Genomic DNA, 9,636 nt, shown 5'->3' with positions numbered 1-9,636 from the left:
GCTTCATGTTCATTTTCCCATACAGAATAGCATCTTTAGGCAGACTTTCATATATGTGCTGAGACTAAAACTAAATATTTGATATTTTTAGAATCAGTGTGTTGGTAGGCAAAATAAATAATTCTGTCAGGGCAAAAATTTCAACTATTGGCAGAAATCACAACAATAGATACTATAAATGGATGGATGGATGAATGAATGAATACAAAACTAAGGGATATTATTATAAACATACAACAAGACGCTAAGGCAACGTTTCTGAGTCACATGCTTTTCTTTATAAAATTAGTACATTTAAATTCCCCAAATAAGACAACTGTGTTTTGCTTTAAGCTGCTAAATTTGTGGTCATTCTGTTTGCAGCAATAAAACATGTATTAGTTTTCTGTTTTCCCAAATACTTTTTGTTGGAACACAACTTAAAAAACAAAAGACACGTCCTGAAAGGAGGGCATGCTTCAGTGATGCATGTATCTTGAATCTTTTTTAATGCAATCTTGGTTTAAGCTAGCAAGGTAAAATTCTGGACACCAAGTATATTCATAAATATTTATTGAATGACATAATCCACAGTAAATGTTACTATTTCAGCCCTTTGTCTTTCCCAAAATGGACTTACAAAATTAAGTGAATAGAAATAGAAGAAACTCCTAAAATGACTTAGAGTCTATTCCCTTTTATTGGTTATTTTGCACTGACTTTTATATCTGATTATAGGTTCAGGTAAAAAGGGAATGTAGCCAATAAGTTATATATTTTATGTTACCGTCCAGATTTCACTTTAAATATTTTAATAATTATTTTAGGCATTGAAGCACTTGTAGTACATATTATTTTAAATATTGAGGCCTGATGTCCTCGAATACACACACCAAAACACGTGCGTATTTTGTACATATACATGTAGTTTTATACCTGAAGCATATGTACACTTACCTGTGTGTTTAACATTTATGCCTGCAGAATATATTATATAAAATATGTATTTAACATCTCTACCTTCAAAAACATAAGCCATTTATGTCCTCTGATGTTGAAGGCTAACCCTCACCAGAATTCCTAGCTCTTCATATGATGCGGTTTATTCACTTATGACAACGTTGTAACATCAATCATGTCCTGCGGTAGCAACTGCAGCCATTATGCTGCCCAGTACTTTCCCTGTAATTATTTTTCAAGTCATTTCCATAGTATTTTTAATGCCACTATCTGGAAGCAGAAATAAATTAATTCCATTTTCAAGGGCTTTAAGAAATGTCACTTTATTTTGGGTTGAAGTCACTTCTGTATGGCTACCTTTGTCAGAGGCATACAATGTAGCATTTTTTGTTGTGTTAAGATAAGGATTTCATTGTTGCAATCTAGGGAAAAAATACTATATGACAGTGAAGACTTCTTTTTTTCTTTTGGCATGGAAGGGGGTGGGAAACAGCAGCCTTACCATTCCCTCCCCCATATGTTTCAACTTTCACGTCTGTTTTGCCATCTATTCCATTAACGTCATGATTAATGAAAGTCTCCAGAATTTTAAATACCTTGAAGAGGAGCCAACGCCTGCTCCTTGGAGGCTACATTTAAAATAAATAACAATAAAAGAGGGTGATCCAGGCTTTTGAAGTCTTTAAAGACACTATCTCTGTGATCTCTCTGGCACTGGTGCAGAAAGAGGACAGCATTTCACATTTCTGGCAATACTAATGACAACACAGAAACTGAAAGCAAGCATGAATTTCTGGGAGTAGCATTAGGATGCAGAGCTCCTGCTGAGCTCACCAGATCCTTGCTCTGCACAGCTGCCTTCTCAGCTGGGGGTTTTAAATCAGCACAGTGAGAAAAGATAGCAATGACCATGATGCATCTTCCTCACTATGAGAAAAAGGTAATGTTCAATTAACGCTTCAGTTTTCTGTTTTCCGACAGATTCATTTCTGTCTTGTGTGTGTGTGTGTGTGTGTGTGTGTGTGTGTTTTGCTTTGAATCTTTTTTTTTTGTTGGTGGTGTTTCTTTTCATTTCACGGAATAAAATGCTTACCCTAAAAATATCTTTGTGCTTGCAGTTATGGGAGAAGGATTCTGAACTTCTCATGGCTTTGCTGAAATCAGTAAGAGTTGGAGAAAGGAGAGTGCTTTTAAAAAAATGTATACATGCACACCCGCCGGATATTAACGTGTGACCATGCTCACTTAGCTGTGCTTGCCTGTGACAATAAAACTATCACAATGGAAAGAGTAGAGCCTGTTTTAAAAGTATTTCAATGAGTGCAACCTCTGATGTGTTGGGAACAGCTACGTTTGCTGTTGTGTTGTAGACCGGTGTTTACCATGGTGTTTGTTAATGGGAGTCTGCTTTAAGGCTGGTCTCGGTACTTATAAGAACAATAATAAAAAGAGTGAATATCAACAAAGCAACGCTTTTCATCTTCCAGCCATAAAGAAATGTATTATCTTCATTTTTACTCGTTACAGATCGTGTTTACAATGGCACACGTAGAAATTAGCCAACATGATCTCATAGAATCCTGTTCTCCTTACAGTTATTTTGTTCCATGTTCTTACAGACAAGCCTACAAGGGTTCTTAGCTGTTTGTCTGTTTGTTTCTCTTTGAGAACAATTTATTTTTCAAGCCCAGAATGATAGGAGAAAACAAGCTATGTGATACGTGGACATGTGCATGCAGGTGTGAGTGTAGGCTTAACCGACTTGGGTCTTATGAATTTCCTCTCAGGTTTTCATTAGCCTTCTGGTTGGAAAAATCAACACTTTTGAGCCTGAATAATATTCTTAAGAATGAAGTTCAGAGGTTGAGTGCTCATCGGAAACAGGTCAATTTAGTTTCCTTTTAAGGTTTGAACCAAATATGTGATAGCTACCACGTTAGTAATCACGCCCTATAAAATCTGGTCAGCAATTTATTTTGTAAACATGTATTATGTGCCAGGCACTGGGCTTGGCAACAAAAAAGATAAGCATGTGGTTCTTACTCTCAAGACATTTATAGCCTAACTCTTTTGATCAATGAGCTGTTTTCTGAAGAAGGATCTAATATTTAGCTTATTGCTGTACAACTCACGTTGGAAGTGAATTTTGCAAAATCTATTTAATTTCACCTCAAAGAAGAATAACACTTGCCTAGTAGGTCAATGATGTACAAGGGATTAGTTTTTACTTACTGAGGCAACAACTATTTATTGTACAATTGTTGACTCACAACATCGTACCAGGCACTGTTGTAAACACTTGGGAGAAAGCAGCAAACAAAACAGAGTCTTTACCATGGAGCTTGCATTCTAGCAGGGACCCAGGATGCAGAGGTAGCATAAACTTTCTCGCTTGTTTTCAGAACAGCAAAGGGGCAAGAGTGCCCTCTGGGTTGAACTTACGGATTTAATACAATAACAATTTATCCGGTCTACTTGGTTTTCATATTGAACTAAGGTGACCCAAAGGAAAAGAAAGAACTTCTGCAAATGCTCATATGCACCTTCAGAATACTTGGAAGTGACTTTAAAATCAAGCAACAAATTGTGTGTTGTAATATTGTTCTGTGTTCAGAAGACCATGTAAAAGTCATTTCACGTTATTCACACAGTGTAGTGATTTTTAATTTCCTGATGCTCCTAAGTAATTATTAAGTTCCTTAACAATACTTTCCCTGGTATTTTCTCTTGACCCACCAACTGGCAAAATATACAGATTCTCAGTGTCCACTGAAATTGCTGTATTGTCCCTGCTGGCCTGGTGTGGCTCTAGCACCAATGCTCATGAGCGTGTTCTGGGATTCCACCATGGAAGGCATTTGGAAAACACTTATGTCCACTCTCTTTCTCATTTTGGATACCTCATTCTTCTATTTTAAAATGGTAGTAGAATATATTTTCCCTACTTCTTTGGTAACTTTCTTGGCATATATCTTTTCTTTCCTGATTTCTATCTCATGTCTCTATCTATCTATCTATCATCTATCTATCATCTATCATCTATCTATCATCTATCATCTATCTATCTATCTATCTATCTATCTATCTATCTATCTATCTATCTATTATCTATCTCCTATCTGTCATCTATTTATCTATCATCTATTTATATATAAGGATCTAATTTCTTTTAGCTCAAACTCAAGTATTTCAAATACATTTCTCCATTGTTATCTCTGTTGTAACAGTTGAAAGCTCCAAGTTCTTACATTCCCAGGCTCCTGCACCATGAGAGTGGCCATATTGCTTAGTTCTGGGCATGGAGACATGAGCATAGACTTGCAAATAAGTCTGTGAAGGATTTTGTTCACCTGATGTAAAGGAAAGACATGTCTGGCATGGCTCCTTCTCCCTTTCTTGAAGGCAGAATGGGAGGCTGAAAGCATGTGCTTTTGTGACCAGAAGGAGGCAGCTATGAGGAAATACCAAGACAATTTCAGGGATGCTGGTCCTGCCATGCTAAAACAAGCATGGCTAAAACAATGCCAGCTGCCCCCCTCAAGACTCCTTGTCATGTCAGAAAAATAAACCAATATCTATTAAGTCATTCTCAATGGTGTTTTCTGTTATTTTTAGTAGAAGCATTCCTAACTGATACTGCACACATAAATAATTTATTAGAGAGAGTTAAAGTTGAGCATTGCATTATAAAATAGAACATTTAACAATAAAGGACAAATGCAATTCTCATCTTCAAGAATTTTATAGGAACATTTTATGTAGTAAGCAAATAGGAACCAAAAGTCTTTCTGATATTCATTTAAGGCCTGACACCAATATGCACAGGGCTTTTTTTTTTCTTTCTTCAGTTTCTTGGTGTTTATTTTCTCACATGGAAAACAAGGGATTGCATTATTTCAAAGGTTCATTGGATGCCTAAATTACTAACCTCATTAGCATAAAATGTATTTTGAATCTATGGATTTATAATGCTACTTGTTGAATGATATTTTCAAATTTGTATTCTTTGGATACTCTGGACATGAAAGAAGTTGTACTTTTACTCTTCATTCTTAGGATTCTGTACATTTTACATCAAAAAAGCTAGGTTCTGAGTATGAACTTTTGATATGCCATTATTCACTCTCTATAAACTAGTTTATTTAGTTATTTACTTACTAAAATTAGCATAAAAATATCTAGAAGTATATTTTAGAAAGAATTATCCCCAGCACAGCTCTACAACCTCAGTAACTTTCCCCTTTTTTGAGTACAAAATCCAGACAAAATAATTCACCTAATATGAAGGTTTGTCTGATGCACTAGGTTTTCTAGACTTTTTGCGACATGACTGCAATTATATGAAATGGACATTAAAAAGTGTCATTGATTGCAAGAAAAACACTTTCAAATTGCTTTGGGGAGGCATAAAGCATAACAAATAAAATGTTATCAATACCATTTAAAAGAATATATGAGCAATGTGAACTAAAGGTGAATTGATCATAAAAGACATTAATTTCAAGGTCTATCTTACTTTTTTTCATTTCATCTTACAATAATATAGGGTTATGAGAGCTGATCAAATTTCAGTTGCTCTCACCTAGCTTTTTTTTTGCGGGGGGGGGGGCGCTAAGATAGGTTGATGTCTAACTCTGATTTGTAATTTGGTAGATACTGGAAACTGAGATGTACAAAGAGGCTGCTTTTAGAAATAGGGAGACTAGGTAAAATAGAGACTACCCAGAAAGCAGAGACCTGATAGCAAGCAAAAAGCTTTCAATGTAGAAACGACCCAAAGAAAGAACAAATGAATGAAAGTAAAAGGGAAAGATGTGTTTGTATGTGTGTGTCTGGGTTCGTGCGTGCACGCACAGGCAAGCCTGTAGGATAGTCAGGGAAGGAGAACGTAAATGAATCAATAGAGAGGTTGTCTTTCTTTTTCATGAGATGAGGAAACTCTTGCCAGATAATTATCACCATCTCTTGTTTTCCAGAGGAATATGCAGCCCATGAACCGGAGAGCCGATCTGGTACTTAAAACTGAGGGCTCCTCGCTTTCTTTGAAGCCACAGAGCATCTCTGGGTGGTAGTCGGGTATCAAACAAACAGAGATGCCTTTTCGCACATGCTGGAAGCAGTCACCCCTGTTGCCAAGGAAACATCCTCAGGCGACAAGGGTCACCTTTGGAGACAATTGGAAGACTTCAAAAGCAGATCAATAGAGAAACCCAAGACCTGAACTTCCTCGCTCATGTTGTCTCTTCTGTTAAATGTCGTTTGCAGCAAACACTTGCTTGTGTGATCACTATGAACTGGGAAGTGGGAAGGCAAAATCGACTGTGTAATAGTACGTCCAGCGCAGCACGTCTGAGCTGTGGTCCAGGAAGCCTCGGGTTTGGGAGAGATGTTGTAAGAGGGGGAATGAGCAGGACCAACAGCCTAATGAGGGACTGGCATCCAGGTCAAACGAGAGGAGCTGCCTGTGATGCTTTCTTTGAAGAAAAGATCCAACTCATTAAAGAAATACAGATTCTTTGCTCATACGAGCACACGTGATTGTACTTTGTGCAAATCGGTGAAATTTTCATTTTAATTTCGGCAAACGTTTTGTCAGGTATGACGTTTGGACAGTTTTTGTGTCAAGGACGCACAGTTGCACTCATTCATTCATTTGCTTGTTCTTCTACCAACTGTCTGTGATCCCACACCCGGAGCCGGGGCTACTCTGGAGATGAGGACTGAATAGCAGCCAGTCCCCGCCTTGGAGTCTGGGGACTCCGAGTGGTGAAGAAGGTAGACGCAGAGACAGTGGAGGCACTGGCAGAGGGAACAGGGAGGGATCCTGGTAATTGCCTGCAGGAACGTGCGGGAAGGCTTTTGGGGAGACCCAGCGCTTTATCTTAGCCTTGGAGGACGGAGGCGCCTTGAGCAGGGCACCCAGCACCGACAGGACGTTCGGAGCAGAGACAACAGCAAATGCAAAGGGCAGAGATGGGAAGAGCAGATTTCTTGGGAGTTCTGTTGACCAAAGGTCAGGGTGCACCGAGGACATGAGGCTCAAGAAGGAAAATGGGCCTGGATCATATAAAGTCCGTATAGAATATGAAAAAATTTATACCTTAATGCTAGTTTTCCAGATTTTTCCTTTCTAACTTTAGGGATAGCTAAGGGGCTTGCCTGACCCTACGACAAATAGAGCTCTAATTAGCTAGGTATTCTTTTCTCTCCCATTTTGCAATCCAATTATTTACGAATACCTCTGTGCTTTCAGATGGCTTAAGGAATCGGAACTTATGCGACTGTTTATTGTCTGAAGCAAGAATCATGAAATCTAGGGATAAACCCTCTTGCTATTAAAACTCACAATAATACTTGATTTATTGAACTGCAAACGATGGAACTTGAGTAAGCGTTAGGATGACCTCCACTTTCAAAGTAGCTAGGAGAATTAAGCCGTCAGTAGCCAGCATTTCCAAAATCATGTATCTGTCTTTTTTTTTTTTTGCCAGAAAATTCAAATGTGGCAAATGTCGAGAGCTCTTTGGATGACTAACATGTTAGATTGCACACTGAAATGTACCTTGTTAAGTCTGCCTTTCTGAGGGACAAGAACGAAACTTTGTGTTTAAGAAAATTTGGAGGGTGGGTATGTTTGAGAGCTAAAGCTTTTTGGCATCATTTAGGCTAGCCACCTGTTCTAGCCTGCATTTGCTGCATAAATTAGATGCTCTGGGGAGAGTGTATGCAGCTGATTGGTCTGCCCTGTTACCAAGGCAACCATTTTTCTCTCTGCTCTATGACTCTGAAAGGGTTCATAACCCATTAGTGCTCCTTTGAGCAGGAACAAGAGAAAATTTCTTTTTTTCTTGCCTTTCTTTCTTTCTTTCTTTCTTTCTTTCTTTCTTTCTTTCTTTCTTCTTCTTTCTTTCTTTTTTCTTTCTTTCTTCTTTCTTTCTTTCTTTCTTTCTTTCTTTCTTTCTTTCTCTTTCTTCTTCTTCTTCAATTTCTTTTATAAATTTCTGGTCAAGATGATGGGATTAGTATAATTTAACAGATACCCTTACTGTATGATTTATTCAAGCAGTACATTTTCCAGATGTTTGAAAGAACTTAAGTTTAAACCTAAAGGCACATAAATCACGGCTGAAAGGAGGGATGCTAATGATAACTAATTCTTTTAAGAATGGAAGATATTTTCAATCTCAAGTGGAGTTCATCTGAGGTAATATATGTAAAAACAAACTCTCTGCACTTAGTCTAAAAGGCAGTGAAAGAGAGGCTATTTTCCCCAAATTATTTCATCTATTATTCCCGTCAGGGTTTTCTCACTTTGCAGAGGTGACGAGACATGAACGAGCCATAATTTAGCAAAGGCTTTATCAGATTCATGGAGCCATAAATTCCGGGGAGTAAGTGATCATTTTCTGAATGCCAAAGGGCTGGGGGCCCGAGGAGGGGGGCGGGAACAGCTGACCCCAAACCGTGGTAGTGCCAGGAAATAAGCACGGATTTTCAGCCACAAGTCCCGTATAGACCTCAGCCTATTAGTTTTATTCTATTTTGTAATCCATGTTTTATCTTTCCTCTCCAACTCGGTATGCTGTCCCTTTGTGTTCTAAATCTTCATGCATTAAGAGACAAAACACAAACAGTAGGCCTCCCCAAACAGATGAATTCCTTCCACACCTACCCGGCACCAGGAATGCTCATTTTTTCCCATTCGCTTCCTTCCTTGTGTCCACTCAGTGAGGCAGATGATGTCAGTTATCCTGTCTTGCGATTGAGTGGACGGAGACTCGAGCGGATGACATACCTTGCCCAAGGTGGCCGAGGGGGCACTCCCTTTGATTCTAGCTGACTCTAAAACCATGCTTTCCCACTATGCTCTAGTGTCTCTAAAGCACTAGCAGGGCATGTCCTTTCTGAACGTTGAAATCTTGGGGAGAAAAAACCCAATAGAATATTAAAACATCTAAATTAAGCTTCTTGGAGGGCTTCTACTTCTCTCATTTTGGATATTTTTCAAGAGTAGAGCACAACTTCAGGCTTTTGTACATATTAGGAGGGAAGTCTTAATCAGACATAGCAAATTTCTTTGACACTGTTTTTTTTTAAGATTTTATTTATTTATTTGACACAGAGAGAGAGAGAGAGAAAGAGCACAAGCAGGGGGAGCAGCAGAGGGAGGATCAGACTCCTTGCTGAGTGGGCAGCCCAACATGCGACTCCATCCCAGGACCCTGAGACATGACCTGGGCTGAAGGAAGGCTGACACTCAACCGACTGAGCCACCCAGGCTCCCCCTTTAACACTTCTTTTTATTATCATTCTATAAATACTAGAAAAACTGATTAAAATTGAACTTTACATGCTTATCTTGGTACTACCTTGTCATTCTTCGCAGCGAGGACCCCTACGATCTCTGTGAGAACTTAGGCTCACTTGTTGATCATGGACAAACCTTAATGCAATTAGATTTCTTCTAATTTTTGATTTTCTACAAATTTTGATCCTACATTCTGAGATCTCAAAGCTGGAGGTGATATTTTCAAATAAACAGTTCTTTAATAGATACAGGAGCATCTTAAGGTGGGACCACACCATGAATAGGCCGTTTATAAAAGGTATAGTCTTCAGTGTCCAAAAAAGGCAGGGCAAATATTTTATCCTCTGCTAAGTGTGTTGTGACTGATCCCTGCTGTGGTTAGTGACTGA

At 38.5% G+C, this 9,636-nt stretch overlaps 1 long non-coding RNA gene across 1 annotated transcript; it reads left to right on the top strand.

Moving 5' to 3' along the window:
- The first annotated feature begins 1,508 nt into the window (after window positions 1-1,508).
- Window positions 1,509-9,296, top strand: LOC111095665. Its single transcript, XR_005357671.1, has 2 exons — window positions 1,509-1,879; window positions 5,916-9,296. It is a non-coding gene; the product is annotated as an uncharacterized LOC111095665 (long non-coding RNA).
- Window positions 9,297-9,636: the final 340 nt, after the last annotated feature.

The sequence above is a fragment of the Canis lupus genome, chromosome 4 (genome assembly GCF_011100685.1).
Source record: "Canis lupus familiaris isolate Mischka breed German Shepherd chromosome 4, alternate assembly UU_Cfam_GSD_1.0, whole genome shotgun sequence".
In the NCBI taxonomy this organism is placed as follows: Eukaryota; Metazoa; Chordata; class Mammalia; order Carnivora; family Canidae; genus Canis; species Canis lupus.
This window is presented reverse-complemented; position numbering and strand designations above follow the sequence as displayed.